This window comes from Musca autumnalis, unplaced genomic scaffold (genome assembly GCF_047663935.1).
Source record: "Musca autumnalis isolate F117 unplaced genomic scaffold, ASM4766393v1 scaffold_4, whole genome shotgun sequence".
In the NCBI taxonomy this organism is placed as follows: domain Eukaryota; kingdom Metazoa; phylum Arthropoda; class Insecta; order Diptera; family Muscidae; genus Musca; species Musca autumnalis.
The window spans coordinates 179,530,124-179,545,978 of record NW_027411977.1 but is presented as its reverse complement, the minus strand read 5'-3'; the positions used below and the strand labels follow the sequence as shown (position 1 = coordinate 179,545,978).

General features: G+C 35.8%; 1 long non-coding RNA gene across 1 annotated transcript in view; it reads right to left on the bottom strand.

Moving 5' to 3' along the window:
- The window catches only part of LOC141400803 (uncharacterized), a 163,585-nt gene extending 149,342 nt beyond the window's left edge, over positions 1-14,243 (bottom strand). The window contains exon 1 of the long non-coding RNA XR_012412199.1: positions 14,073-14,243. This is a non-coding gene — a long non-coding RNA (uncharacterized lncRNA). The remainder of the gene's footprint in view (positions 1-14,072) is intronic.
- Positions 14,244-15,855: the final 1,612 nt, after the last annotated feature.

Sequence of the window (15,855 nt, the reverse complement as noted above, 5' to 3'; positions counted from 1 at the left end):
ATTAGAATTTTGCTATCGGTTATAACGTCGAACCATACGAAAATTCAAATTTTCTCTCAATATTTTGTTGAATGTATATTTTTTTCAAACTCAAACAACAACAAAATACCAAACATATGTACAACATGTTCGAAGACGGGGTTGGACAACTGAATTACGACTCACTTGTTGGAAAAATGTAACGTCTTCTGTCATTGCTAACTGTTTTTATCGTGTGGGATCGTTAATGGTCCTTTGAACGATTCTGTAGACATTTATCTTCATCTTCTTAAACACGTAGAAGATATTGATGAATTAGTTGCCATCGATCGATACAGAAACAGAATTTCAATTACCGTTAGTGTTAGAAAATTATTTACTCAGAAGATGTTACAATTTGCAGTTCAAAAGCCCAAAATAAAATAACAGACTATTTTAAATAGAACCATATCATATATTAACGTAATATATCTGCTGAAGAATGAATTTAATGTCGTTATTTTTTATTCTTTTGTTTTTAAGACAATTCTACGTATGTATATAGAATGAACAAGTATGAAAAGCGTAAAGTTCCGGCCAGGCCGAACTTTTTATACCCTCCACCACGAACTGTATTGAAGTGAATAGGAACAATTAGTTTAATTTCGTTTTATTACAGGAGTAGTACATATATCTCAACTGGTAATACTCCCTCCAAAACAGCTCATATGGGGCGACATTTTTGTTCTTTCCAAAACATGGACCAATATTTACAATTTTCCGAATTGAGCGAAATACATAAATTGGGCAATACCGACAAGACCTAAGCCTGGATATTCTGGGACATCGGGAGCGCCGTTCTATGGAGGCTGTATAAAACGTTGACCTGTACGATAAATTTCTGGAGGAAAGTTTCGTAACTCCAGTGAAGACTTAATATCAAATATCAGTTATTCCCGTTGATTTATGTGGCTAAAACTTTCAAAATACCGAAAATTGGGAGGGACCTTTTTATGGAGGCTATATGAAACATGGGACAATACGGGAAAATTTGAGGTGGGAAGTTTTATACCACCAACGGACTATTAAATATCATCTGTTTCGATGGTATATTGATGACACAACCTTCAAAATACCGAAAATCGGGAGCTACGCTTCTGTGGGGGTTATTTGAAGAAAAGGGCTTCTACTGATAATTCTCTTCTACAATATTTTATATACTCATGTCAGTTTAAATACTAAATTTCAGTCATATCGGTGGTATATTGAGGCCACAACTTTCAAAATACCTTAAATCGGGAGGTACGGTCCTATGGGGGCTATTTGAGGACGTCGACATATACCGGCACATTTCGGGTGGAATGTTTCATACCCCAATCAAAAACTTAATACCAAATATCAGCTATTTCGGTGGGGAACGAAGACTAACTACCAAATATCAGTCATTTCGATGTGATATTTAGCAGCAACCTTCAAAATACTGAAAATCGGGAGGTACCGTTCTATGGGGGTTATATGAAGACATGGACCAATACCGAAAAATTTCAGGCGGAAAGTTTTATACCCTCAACGAAGACAAAGTACCAGCTTGCAGCCATTTCGGTGTTATAATAAGGCTAATATCTTCAATATACCGAAAATTCGGATACACCGTTCTATGGGGGTACATCAAAACGTGAACGTATACCGACAAATTTCTGAGGGAAATTTTTGTAGCCCAGAAAAACACTAAGTACCAAATTTCAGCCACTTCGATGGAATAATGAGGCTAAAACCTTCAAAATACCGAAAATTGGGCGGTACCTATACCGACAAATTTCCACTGGGAAGTTATATACTCGCAACGAAGACTAGATACCAAATTTAAGCCATTTCGGTGGAATATTGAGGTCATAACCTTCAAAATACCAAAATATAGGGAATTACTGTTCTATGGGGGCTATACTAAGGCGTGGACCTGTACCGACAAGTTTCTGGGGGAAAGTTTTATATCCCCAACGGAGACTAAATACCAAATACACTATGCAACACTGAAAATGCAAACAACTTCTAGTATGCATTTTTTGAAAGTACATATTTAGACTACAAAAACCCTAGTAGGGTTTTGTCCTGTCAGATCCAGTTCGGATTTTATGGCCTCATCTAAACCGGGCTAAATCTACACTTTTTTGCATTTATCAGGCCTTTATCTCAGAAACGAATAGGAATTTAGCCTTGCTGTCTTTAGCAATATTGTAGCCCTCAACTTTATCTTTTGAAAAACCACATAAGAAAAATTCCATCTAGGGCATTAAAATCTATAAAATATTGAAAATTTTTCATAATTGCTGAAATTCTGGTCAGTATCGGCTAAACTATTGGGAGTTTAACCAAGTAACCTTTTGCAAAAATCTTCCAAATAAAGTTCTTAACAATTCTTTAGAACAATCTGAAACTCTAAAATGCTTACTTCATGTTGTTTCAGCGGTATTTTGCATCATATCTTTTACAGCACGTATTTCAAACACAGTTCACACCAACAGTTTATTCTCGCATTTTGGATTTCACTACATTATTGACATTTTTATTAAATCGTCGTTGAAAAATGTAGAGAAAACAACGGCATAGAGGCATTTTACAACAATGACATGTTCTGAAGAGTTGTGTATTACATTCCAGGGAATATTTTTCCAAAAGAAAATATGTAGAAAAAATTAACGGTTTTGGAGATACAGTGCGAAATTTATAAAAATTTTGGAATTTTTGCATATATTTTCTAATTGAAGCCAATAAATGTAGTTTTTCGAGTTCATTATTTCCCCAAATATTTTATTCTTGTCCTTATCTACAAATTTGCTTCAGAGGTCAGAAGAAGATTCGCATTAGTTTCAGAGATATAGCCCCGAATTTCTTTAAAAACTCAATATTTAACCATGTTTAGATGGGACCATAAAATCCGAGCTGTATCTGACACAACAAAACCCAAAAAGGGTTTCTTGTCGTTTGAGACTGTACTTTCAAAAAATCCTCAGTTCGAATTGTTTGCACAAGATCACCTTAAAAATGTTGCACAGTGATATCAGCCATTTCTGAGGAATATTGAGGCCACAACCTTCAAAACACCGAAAATCGGGAGGAACCGTTCTATTGGGGCTATATGAAGGCGTAGACCTATATCTACAAATTTCTGGGGGAAAGTTTTATATCCCCAACAAAGACTAAATACCAAATTTTAGCCATTTCGGTGTGATAATGAGGCTAAAACATTTAAAATACCGAAAATCGGGAGATATCGTCCTATGGGGGCTATATCAAAAAGTGGACATATATAAACAGACTTTGGTAGAAATGTTTTTTAGCCTCTGGAGACACAAAACGCAAAATTACAACCAATTCATTAGTAAAATGGGACAAATATCTTAAAAATTCCTTAAAACGACGACGCGTCACGCATCACATATAATAGATTCTACCAAAATTTCATCCACCTACTTCAAACCGTTCGGACGCTAGAGTGATTTCCACCGACGGACGGACATGTCTATATCGATGTAGAACTGCACGCTGATCAACAATATATATAGTTTGTGGGGTCTATAATGATTATTTCGAGTAGTTTCAAACGGAATGACAAACTTAATATACCCCCCATCTTATGGTGGAGGGTATAAAAAGTAAAAAAATTGAATTGAATTTTTTATTTACTTAATAAAACAACGTATTTATACCCAAAAGTCACTATACATAATATAATTTAACCTATTATATCGTTTATAACGACTGTCGCTTATAGCGTCCATTTCTGGACAATCCCTTGACCGACGTTATAAGCGATTTCGACTGTATCTAAAATTACACCGTTGAATGTGCGTTCCATTTGTCAAATGGTGCTAACAAGCTCATCCATCCACCGCAACATTTGAAGTGCAAATTATGTGTGTTGTAAAGATATTGTGATTTTGTCAGACCTGGTAGAACGATTGTGTTTTTTTTTTCAATGTGGACAATTTTGTGTAACCTAAATATGAATATGTACTATTACCTCGACAATTTCAAGGTTTGGAACAATCTTACCATGTGTTCCTTAAAGAATAGGTAATATCATTTCGACAATATAAAGTAAACAGATATTCTTCGATGATAGGTACGAAATGTATTGTCTGCGGAAATTAAAGAAATTTATATAAACTAAAGTGTGATGCACTTATCATATAACTTCAAACAGAAGTTACTCTGAATACATCTCGATATCGAAACATATTCAGATGCTTGGCATAATTTTCTAAGGCCAAGTGAGTGAAAAATTAACCTGGGCTTGAGTAAGAGAACAAACTCTAGATAACTTCATCAATAGTTGGATGTCCGTCCACCTTACTGCAGAGTAGAGTCATTAATGCTACACTGGGAAATAGCATACTGTCAAATCACATATCGTGGGTGTCATGCTTAAGTGTTCCATGCGCCATTTTCCCGTTTTGAGATAATCGCATTTTAATGTTTACGCCACAACTGTTTGGATCTGACTGAAGAAATTATTTATATTTTTGACTAGATATATTGGTAATTGTAAATAGAACATCTTTGACAAAAGTTCGAGGAATATCTGTTGAAATATAAAAGTTGTAGGAATGTTTTAAAAATAGATTTTTTGTTGAGTTGTTCCACACACTTATGACACAGATGCAAAATTTTGTAAATCACATGGAACAAAGTGACAAAAAATTTTTACCATCTTTGGCAAACACACCAGGCACTGCCTTGTCTGCTTGCGCAAGTACCCAGGCTTCAGTACCGTACATCAGCACGGATAGTATCAGTGTTTTGTAATGCGTTAGTTTTGTTTGACGAGATGTGGCTTTGTCCTTAAACTGCTTACATAAGCCAAAGTAGCATCTGTTGGCCAATATAATTCTTCTTTTTAATTAACAACTGATGCTGTTTGTTGTGTTTACGGCGGTGCCGAGGTAGACGAAGTCCTTTACTACCTCAAAATTATAGGAACCAACGTCAACAGTTGGTCCGATCTCTATGGACGGCGCGTCGACACCATCAACTTGGTCTTCCCGCGTTTACCACTAGACCCACTTTAGCAGATTCCCTTTCGACTTTTGCAAAGGTATCAGTTACTTCCTTAATCGATCGACCCATAATGTCAATGTCATCGGCATAGGTAAGTAACATATGGCTGTTTGTGTGTATTGTACCAATTCTTTTGACCTTCGCATCTCGTATAACCTTTTCCAACAAAATTTTGAAAAAGTCACACGAGAGGCGTCTCCTTGTCTGAAACCTCTTATGTTACTAAACTTTTCGGAAACGTTCTTTCCTATTTTAACTGAAGACCGAGTATCAGTTAATGTCATTCTACAAAGTCGAATGAGCTTTGCAGGGATACCAAATTCAGACATGGCTTGGAATTCCTTTGAACGTAGGAGGCTGACGAAGGCTGCTTTATAATCAACAAAAATGTGGTAGGTTTCGATCTGCATCTCTTCGGTCTTCTCCAGGATGTGCCGCAGGGTAAATATCTGGTCAATGGTGGATTTGCCAGGTCTAAAGCCGCATTGGTATGTCCCAATTATTTCGTTGACCATAGGCATTAATAGTTCGCACAGTATCCCTGACACTATCTTGTAGGCATACAGTCTTATCTCATTTCTTGTGGACAGGGATCAGGATGGTCAGGTTCCAATCGTCGGGTATCTGTTACCAAATTACCTTGCTGATCTCTGCAGGAGGATTGCCTGTACCAAAGCCATCAGTTTGATGTTTCTCTGTTTGGTAGAACTTTCGGACGTCATTCTGACTCCTGTATATTTCGATTTGTCCTATTCACTACAAAAACCAAATATGCCAACCCCACTCGATACGATTACGAGTTCAAGAACTACACATACCAGATCACTCCAAATGTTTAGGCGTTATCCTTGTCATCGAAACGTAACCTGGAACAAAGCAAACGTTGTCGCAAAAATGTCTCGAAACTTTGTACTTAAACCTATAATAATATGACTGTCCCAGAACCTGCAAAAATGTAAAAATTTTTACTACGATAAAAATTGTTCCTTTATGATAATATTATGAATGTACACCAGTATAATTGGAGCAATACGCACATATGGAGTGCTACTATGGTGGCCAACAGTGGAAAAGAAAGATGAATGTGCAGATGCAGAGCATACAGGCATGCCTTCGTCATTCACAAACCACAGAGAGAAATAGCAATAATAGCTGATTACTGCACTCCTGCAATGACCTTTGATCAGCCTTTTGAAGTTATGTTAAGTTGAAAAGAGGGGCGATATAAAAATCGCCACATGTCCGTATGGACATACACTTAAGCCAGGTTTGGCCTGTTGTGCGCTCAAATTTTGAAACCTGGAAGAGATTATTGATTTGGATTATCTCTTAAGTTTTTGAACTCGCTTGCCCTAATTTGGTTGAGTTCTTGTATAGTATCGTCACCAAGAAATTGGTTCCTCAGCGTCGCGAAAACTGGGCAATGACAGATATAGCGTTCCAACGCCTCGTCGTCTTCTCCGCATGCTCTGCATTCGCTGCTTTCCGCACAGCCTATTTTGTGCAGATGCGTTTGCAGCCCTAGGTGTGCCGTAAGGATGTCCGTCAGTCTACTAATGTCTTTTTTACTAATCAAGAGTAGTTCCTTTGTTTTGTCTTCGTCTGGGTTCCCCCAGAGGGATATATGAGCATTCTTTGTCCATACCTTTAACTCTAGACGCGCAGCTTTAAAAGGCATAGCGTTATCTAAATTTATTGTAGTTTGCTCCCTTGCATATTTTGCTAAGGAGTTAGCTATCTCGTTACCCCTAATCCCCTCATGTGCTGATACCCATATAATGTTAACTCAACCGTGCTGAGAGTAGTAGTTAATTGACTTTTTACATTGCAAGACAGTTTTTTATTTAACTATCTTGTTTGTTATAGCTTTAATTGCTGCTTTACTATCCGTTAGGATGTTTACGGTGGTTGGCCTTGTATTAGCCTTAAACCAGTTCAGACACTCTTAAACAGCTCGGATTTCGGCCTGTAGGATCGTGTTGTGATCAGGCAGTCGAAGGGAGATTCTCGTTTCCTGGTCCTTCCCCCTAGCACAGCCCCATCTGTAAAGCCACAGCTTCCAGCTGGCATCTCCGCCAGGGTTCCATCGATCCACAAGTCTCTGTCCGGTATTAAGACTTCACACAAAGCCAATTCACTTGTTTCAGGTATACGGTCTGATACAATATGATCTATTGACTCACCCTTTTTAAGTCAAATTTCCAATCGGGAAAGAAAGAAATAACGGATCACCACTGACGGGTCACAACATCAAGGTATACCCAGACGGCTCTAAGATGAATCGGTGTCGGCTCTTCTCGGAAAAAGAAAAAATAGCTACATCCATACATCCGCGTTATTCTCCTGACATTAGACCACTGACGGAAAGTGATAACCGGCTGGTCCTAGGAGATTTCAATGCGCATCATAAGTTATGACATTCAGCCGTAAGGAGTGTAGGTGGGCTCGTGCTTAAAAAGTTGGGCACGAACATGCACAAACACGGGCCAAAAATTTTATGCACGTTTAAGCACAATCACGGCGTTTTTCTAGAAGGCACGATCACGCGCACTCGCGCACGAAATCTTTTTATAAAAAAAAGAAATATTGGTATATTTTTACATTTATTTATTCAAACAATATATATACGTACTTCCACAATATACATACATATTACAAAACATTACCTATAAGCTAGTACATATTTTCATATTCTTATTTAAAAATATTATTTTGTCCAAGTTAGAACTTAAAATTCTGGTACGAAGGGAACTAGAAAAGTTTATGGCCTAACAATGAAAACGCAAATATTTACCGTCAAAATAGTTTAATTGTTTTCTAAAGTAGTCTCCAGCATGATTTATACACTGTTTCATGCGCTCAAACCAATTGTTGATGCACTTTTTCCACTCCGATGGAGATACCCCCCAAAACATGGTTTTTGAACGCTTTTCGGGCTCGTACGCATAGTTTCATGATTCGTCACCTGGATCCATCTTATAAATGTTTTTTGAAGCACCCCGATCGTATTTTTTCACAATTTCTTGCACCAATCAACACTGGATCCAACGAGAAAACCTCCTTTTTGCCGCCAAGGGTTCATGCAATATCAAATGTTAGTTGGTGGAATAAATGACCATGGATGCCTCTATATCACGGTATATAACATTATCCGTTCAGGCACGACTTAATTTTTTTCTGGCACAACTGTCGTTTTTGGACCACCCTTACTACCTTCTTTTTTTGGCGAGTGTAGGCCACTAATGAGCTCATTAAGCCAGTTTGTCATAGTGCTATAAGATGGTTCTTTAACGACATACAAAGATTTATACTGATCCGATGCACTCTTGCCGTAATTATTCACGTCGAAATTTCCATTCCATTTTTTTTTGTTTTTGGAAAGCGCATTTTTCAAGTCACTGTAGACAGCACAACGCATGATCGTATGTCTTGGCCAGCAACTTTTCTAGTTCCCCTCGTACGTCTTTTGTTGAGTTGAGATGTGGAGAAAAATCTCTCACTCGTTGCTCGGTTATGGCCAAAACTTTCCTAGTTAATTGTTTTAACCATTTTAGATCATGATGACCATCTGGTCATGTTTTAAAGGGGCCAAAGTATCAGGCTACAAAAACGAAGAAAATAATTATACGAAGACTTCAGTTTGGGTATTTCTTGGTCGGTTTTATATTCTTTTTGACATTTGTGTTCAATTTTCGTATTTAGTACGATCTCTTTACACGACTTTTAAAGCAGAATTTTTAAAGCCGAAAATTTAGCACGATCGTGACACTTAGTGCAAATCGTGCATAATCGTGTCGAACAAAAAAAAAAAAAAACAAAATATTCTGGCACGACACACACAAACACGACGTTTTTCGAGAAGGCACGATCACGCTCTACTCACGGCAAGATACGCGCCCACCTCTAGTAGGGAGTGACCAGAGAAGCAAAGCGCCACTGGTTGAGCAAATAGATACTACTAATAATAATTGTTCCACAAACATCCCAGACGGGACAGGGGAGACTTCTCTCATATCAATGAGTGCACCCCGATTCATATTAGCTCAATGATATGGGACCTACTGTTTATGGCCGAGTCCGAACGGCGTGTCTTCCGATTCCACTTTATAGAGAAGTTTTACATGGCTGAAATACTCAGGAAATGTCGCCAACATTACTGAGGGATATTTTGCCACCGTTGAAAATTTTGATGTTGCCTGGCCAGGGAATCGAACCCACGACCTTCTGCATGCAAGGCGGGTGTGCATACCATTGCACCACGGTGGCACCCAAGCGAAATAGATAGCAGATAGAGCAAATAGATAGCTCACCTGGTCTGACGAATGACGTGACTTGGCAACCTGTCATATACCTTGTGTCGGACCATCTGCCTATCATCACCTCCCGACTTCATAACCTCTGAACGCCGTTCATTCCCTAACCATGGGAAAGCCAATTGGTAAGAATTCAGAGAATTCACAAACCAACGCGTTGCAACGCTTCAGAGAACTGCTTAATCCGTCTGATGTTTGGGTAGCAGAGAGGAATTCCTGAGACATCATCATTGCTGCAACCGCTTGTCATATTCCTGCTGGCCGAATACCTTAAATAAGACCCAATTTCATAACAGAGGCTACGGGATTAGCGAATGAGCGGGATGTGCTTCGCGCACAAACCCTGGCGACCCAAAAATCAGAGAATTGACAATGGAAGTTAAGGTAACTCGGTGAACACAAGCGGAAAAAGTGGCTAGAACATATGAAGTGCTGCAACATTGGAGCCGTTAGCAGTAAATTGTGAAAATCAGTTAAAGGGAACCCTGACAAGAAAGATGATCGAACATCTGTCATGTTTAACGGTGTGGTTATGACAGGTCCGATGAGGTGCGCGGGCTGGGCTTGATCAAGCCGTTGGGTCCCAAAAAATTAGGTAAGGTCGGAGACACAACCACAATTGCCTCTTAAATAAATATCCAAACCGATACATTCGAAATTATTGAAAATATAGCATTTTCAAAGAAATAGGAGAGAACCGATCGTCCTCCGAAATTGAACAAAATTTGTAGCCTATTTTAACCGGGGGTCATCCCTGAACATTCCATCACAATTTCAGGAAAATCAGTTCAGAATTTTTTGTAGAAAAGATTAAAATTGAAAATTGAAAAAAGTTCGGGTGGTCAAATTTTCTTTGCATAAAAACCTAAGTTGGGTTATGGCGCATATTTTACAGAAAGAATTATCCAAATCGGTCCAGACGTTCTCAACGGATGCCATAACCAACGAACGACATTTGATTTTTATTTATTTATTTATTTATTTATTTATTTATTTATTTATTTATTTATTTATTTATTTATTTATTTATTTATTTATTTATTTATTTATTTATTTATTTATTTATTTATTTATTTATTTATTTATTTATTTATTTATTTATTTATTTATTTATTTATTTATTTATTTATTTATTTATTTATTTATTTATTTATTTATTTATTTATTTATTTATTTATTTATTTATTTATTTATTTATTTATTTATTTATTTATTTATTTATTTATTTATTTATTTATTTATTTATTTATTTATTTATTTATTTATTTATTTATTTATTTATTTATTTATTTATTTATTTATTTATTTATTTATTTATTTATTTATTTATTTATTTATTTATTTATTTATTTATTTATTTATTTATTTATTTATTTATTTATTTATTTATTTATTTATTTATTTATTTATTTATTTATTTATTTATTTATTTATTTATTTATTTATTTATTTATTTATTTATTTATTTATTTATTTATTCAAAATATTTCCCGTTAATTCAAATTAAATTTATTAGCAAAACATATGGGTTTATTCGTAGTGTCCACTATTGTCATGATAGAGACCACAAAAAGCCCTATATTTCTGTCGGCAAATGCATGCTAAAAAAGTCAATAAATTCCTCTAAATACCTATCTTTTAGCGATAAGATTTCGGTTGTGTAGCCGGTATTCGATCTATCCATAGATGAATGTTTAAAACGTTGCCTGGCAAAGAGGCTGAGGGTCGGCAAAGGCGACCGAAATTTTTATCTAATATTTTCTCTTTCTTAGGTCATGTTTATATCATAGCCTTCTCCAGGGTAAACATTCTTAATGAGGATTTATTTGACGTATACACAAATGAATTGGCGTTTGAAACCCAGTGGGTTTATTAATTCCGGTTATATAAAAATGCACTATTGGTTTCCAAAATTTAGAAATGGGATTCCTCGCATTTCATCATCCATCTTCGAAAATCTGTAAGAAGATAAAACAAGTAAGAAAAGCGTTAAGTTCGGTCGGGCCGAACTTTTTATACCCTCCACCACAAATTTCAGCCGTTTCGGTGGATTAATGTGGCCACTACCTTCAAAATACCGAAATTCGGAAGGTACCGTTCTATGGGGGCTATATGATGGCAAGGACCTATACCTACAAATTTCTGGGGTAAAGTTTTATACGCCTAAAGAAGACTAAATACCAAATTTCAGCCATATCGGTGTGATAATGAGGCTAAAACGTTCAAAATATCGAAAATCGGGAAATTTGTATTATGGGGGCTATATCAACACGTGGACCTATATAAACATTTTATGGTAGAAATGTTTCTTAGCCTCTGGAAATACAAAATACAAAGTTGCAACCGATTCTTTGGTCAAATGGGTCTAATACATTCAAAATATATTAAAATGACGCGTACTTTATAAGGGGTCTTATGTGGGGACTATACCAAAACGTGGACCTATATAACCCAACTTTGGTAAGAATGTTTTCTGGCCTCTGAAGACACAAAATACCAAATTACAACCAATTCTGTGGTCAAATGGGTCTAATACATTCAAAATATGTTAAAATGACGCGTACTTTATATGGGGCCTTATATGGGGGCTATACCAAAACGTGGACCTATGTAACCCAACTTTGGTAGAAATATTTTCTGGCCTCTGGAGACACAAAGTACCAAATTACAACCAATTCGGTGGTAAAATGGGCCAAATATCTTAAATATTCCTTAAAACGACGCGTACTTTATATGGGGCCTTATATGGGGGCTATATCAAAACGTGGACCTATATAACCCAACTTTGGTAGGAATATTGTTTGGCCTCTGGATACACAAAGTACCAAATTACAACCAATTCGGTGGTAAAATGGGCCAAATATCTTAAAAATTCCTTAAAACGACGACGCGTCACGCGTCATTTTGTATGGGGGCTATACGAAAGCGTGGACCTACATAGCCCGCTTTCAATACCAAAAGTCCTACGTAAATATAACATATTTTCCCAAAATTTCATCAACCTACGTCAATCCGTTCGGACGCTAGAGTGATTTCCACAGACGGACAGACGGACAGACAGACAGACGGACAGACGGACGGACATGGCTATATCGATGTAGAATTGCACGCTGATCAAGAATATATATACTTTGTGGGGTCTACAATGATTATTTCGAGTAGTTACAAACGTAGTGACAAACTTAATATACCCCCATCCTATGGTGGAGGGTATAAAAATGAACATTGTGCAATCACCAACATTAATATTGTCCTACGCATTTTGCAACCATTGGCAAGTGGTGGAAAACAGAATTCTTATAATGACGCAATAAATAATGATGAACATCTTTTCTTATTAGTTATTTTATTGAACAGGTCCCTCTCAAATTGGAGAAACTACCCTGTAGGAAGCATGGGGTCATGTGACGAAGCATCTTCTAGAATTTTTCCATTTTCTTAATTGTTTGGTGTAAAATAATTTTGCGGTTCGTGAAAAAAGTGTTTTTTTAAAAAATCAATTAAATATTGTGAATTTAACGAGTGATTAAACTTAGGTATATAATTTTAATAACAAGTATGAGCAAACGAAATACGAATTCTGAGGTGGCTGACTTTAGTGGTGAAACTTCGACAATAAAACATTTTGTGGAACCTTTAGAGAAGATTGTGGAGCCCGTCTCGCTAGAAATGCTGAACGCAACTTATATCTGATATTTGAACACGACATAATAATGAGTTACAATGTTGAAGGATTATTTGGCAAAAATCGATTGTGAGATTTTTCCAATGTTTATACAGCTGTAATAGGTAAGCAAATTTAAGGAAATTTAGCTTATTTATGTTTATTTATACATGTTTATTATTTTCAATTCCCAGATGTTATATCAACATTCAGCGAATCGCATTATAAAACGTTAAGTGCAACAGAAGAACAAATATTTTGTGCAGACAAGTCGCTCCAAGTCTTATGGCCAAGAAAATAAATTGGAAACGTTTTTTATTATTTAAGTGTTAAAATGTTGAGCCAGCCTTGAAAACGTTGGCTTTAGTTACTAATTTTGTGCTTATGTTGAATCTTTGGCTTAACCATTTATAAAGATAAAAATACTATAATACGCAATTTGTACTTATTGAGCATTTTCGATATGTGTGTCCGTTTACTCAAAATTTGTACAAATTGTTACTGTTGTTCGTTTACTCTACAGTACAATGCAAAAGACCTTAGCCGATTGCAAGAAGTTACTGAACTTGTACAAATTGTTGAGTAAACGAACACACCTAACATTATATGTTTTTTCTTTAATAAAATATACAATTAAAAAGTGTAAGTTCATCGCCTTATTAAACGTACTATATAACTTTTTAATCTATGAAAAGTTCCAAATATGCCAAAAAAATTAGTAGTGAAAATCTGGAACTATTGACTCACTACCTCCAATGTCTCTATAGACTCACTACTTCCAATGTCTCTACTGACTCACTACATCCAATGTCTATACTGACTTACTATCTCCAATGTCAACACATTGTCCCTCAGCAACTACTGACTTACTACTGATATACTACATAGTTCCAATGTCACTACTGACTTTCGAATGACACGTTCATACAAAATGTCTATAGGAAATTACATGAGCTTGTCAGTAGTACTGTTGACAATGTCAGTAGTAAGTCAGTATAGATTCACTATTGACATTTCCTACAGGGTAATGTATAAACATACACACGTATGCGTATATGTATGCGCATATAAAAACTTACCTACGGATGCATATTCCTTTGTTTATTGAAGGAATCTTCGAAAAAAAAACAATGTATTAACAGTTTGAAAAAAGTTGAAAACAACATCAATGTCAAGAGTGATATGTCGTGACAGACATTTTAGACATCTCAAGGTCTCAGCCTCTGCTATCGCTTACTGTCTCCGCCTATGTCTCCAGCCAGACTGCAAAACTAATGAAACCCTACATTCAACATTCCCTGAATGGTATAATTATGCCGATACATGCAACCTGTGTCTTACGTAATGTTTTTACGTTTTGTTTTGTGTTCTATCGTGTTCTTTGTTTTTTGTGCTTCCCGATAATTCTTCTACCTAATGACATAAGATACATGTCTTCTCAAATGATCCCGAATCAGCCCGTAAACAAAAAAATTAACAAAACATTCACAGTATCAAGAAAACGAAAATGGACCAGAATGGCAACAAAATATGTTTTATTGTTGTGAAACTAATGTATATAATATTTAACCTTTTGTTCGCATTAGGAGCCTATATACATACATTCGTGATTGAAATTTTTAAACTTTGAATTGAATCAAAAACACGATTCTGATCCCAGCGAAAAATATTATCAACGTAGAAACAGTATTTCTGTTTTGATGAATTCTAAGCTTTTTTACACAAATTTTCCTAATTGCTACTATCGTATCATAAAGGAAGAATTGTTATCGTAGGAAAAATTTGTAGATTCAGGAACAGAAATTTTATGGTGTGTTCGAATATGAGTTTCGGTTACTTCTGTTAAATAAGACACAGTAGCCAATATTCATAATTAGCTATTAGCTCATCTTTAAAAGAGTCGCATAGTGGTAGTTAGGTGGCCTATTGCAGGTATTGTTTGTTTCTATTGCTAACTAATGTTACACACACTGTCCCACTTGTATTTATTTTTGCCAAATAAGGGTTAAAGTATTTGAAGCAACCTGTGTTAAAGCATGTTGTTGTTGTTTTCCAAATAATGCTTAATGCAAGAACAAACCATATATTATGACAGACAAAAACAATAAAATAATCATTAAATTGTGGTAGACCTTGAAAACAACAGGCATACAAAGTTTCACCTAATTTTATAGGTTTCTTTCATATCACAGTGGCCTTATTTGTATACAAATGTGCAACAAAAAAGGACAAATACAAATAAAGGTGGAAAAAAGCAGTCTTAGAATTTTTAATAATGCCTTGAAAAATAAGGTTACCAGCCAAATCGGTTTGCAATTAAGGGGTTACCTCTACTTGTCACTTTCAAAAAAGCGAAAAAATATTATTGGCTAATTTTGAAGTACAGGTAGTATAGAGTATGCCGTAAAAAATTTCGGTCGGAACAAAATTGCCTGAGATATGAGCATTGGAAAGGAACAATGTATTGTGATTTGTATGTAGCGTGGAAACTTCAAACGCGTGTTTCTCGAAATGACACTTTTGAAGTAGGTGCCAACGGAATGGACCTATCTTTATATGGTTTGGTGAGGTGAAAACAGGAATTAATGTAGTTTGTATACCAATAATTAATTAATTGATATAAATACCCCAAAAAAGAAAAATAATTCAAATCCGCGAGTGCAGATTAAAATTGTATCGAATATTTCCAATCAAAAATTGTCTACAGCTCCTTTTTTTCAAAATTGGTTGTATATCCAGCTATTGTTAGAAAATAATATTATTTTAAGTCCTAAAAACACCAAAACTTTACTTTTTATCAGAAGTCGGGCGATACAACCTACGACTAATAGACTCCGGATCCTACTCGCCACTGTTCGAGAC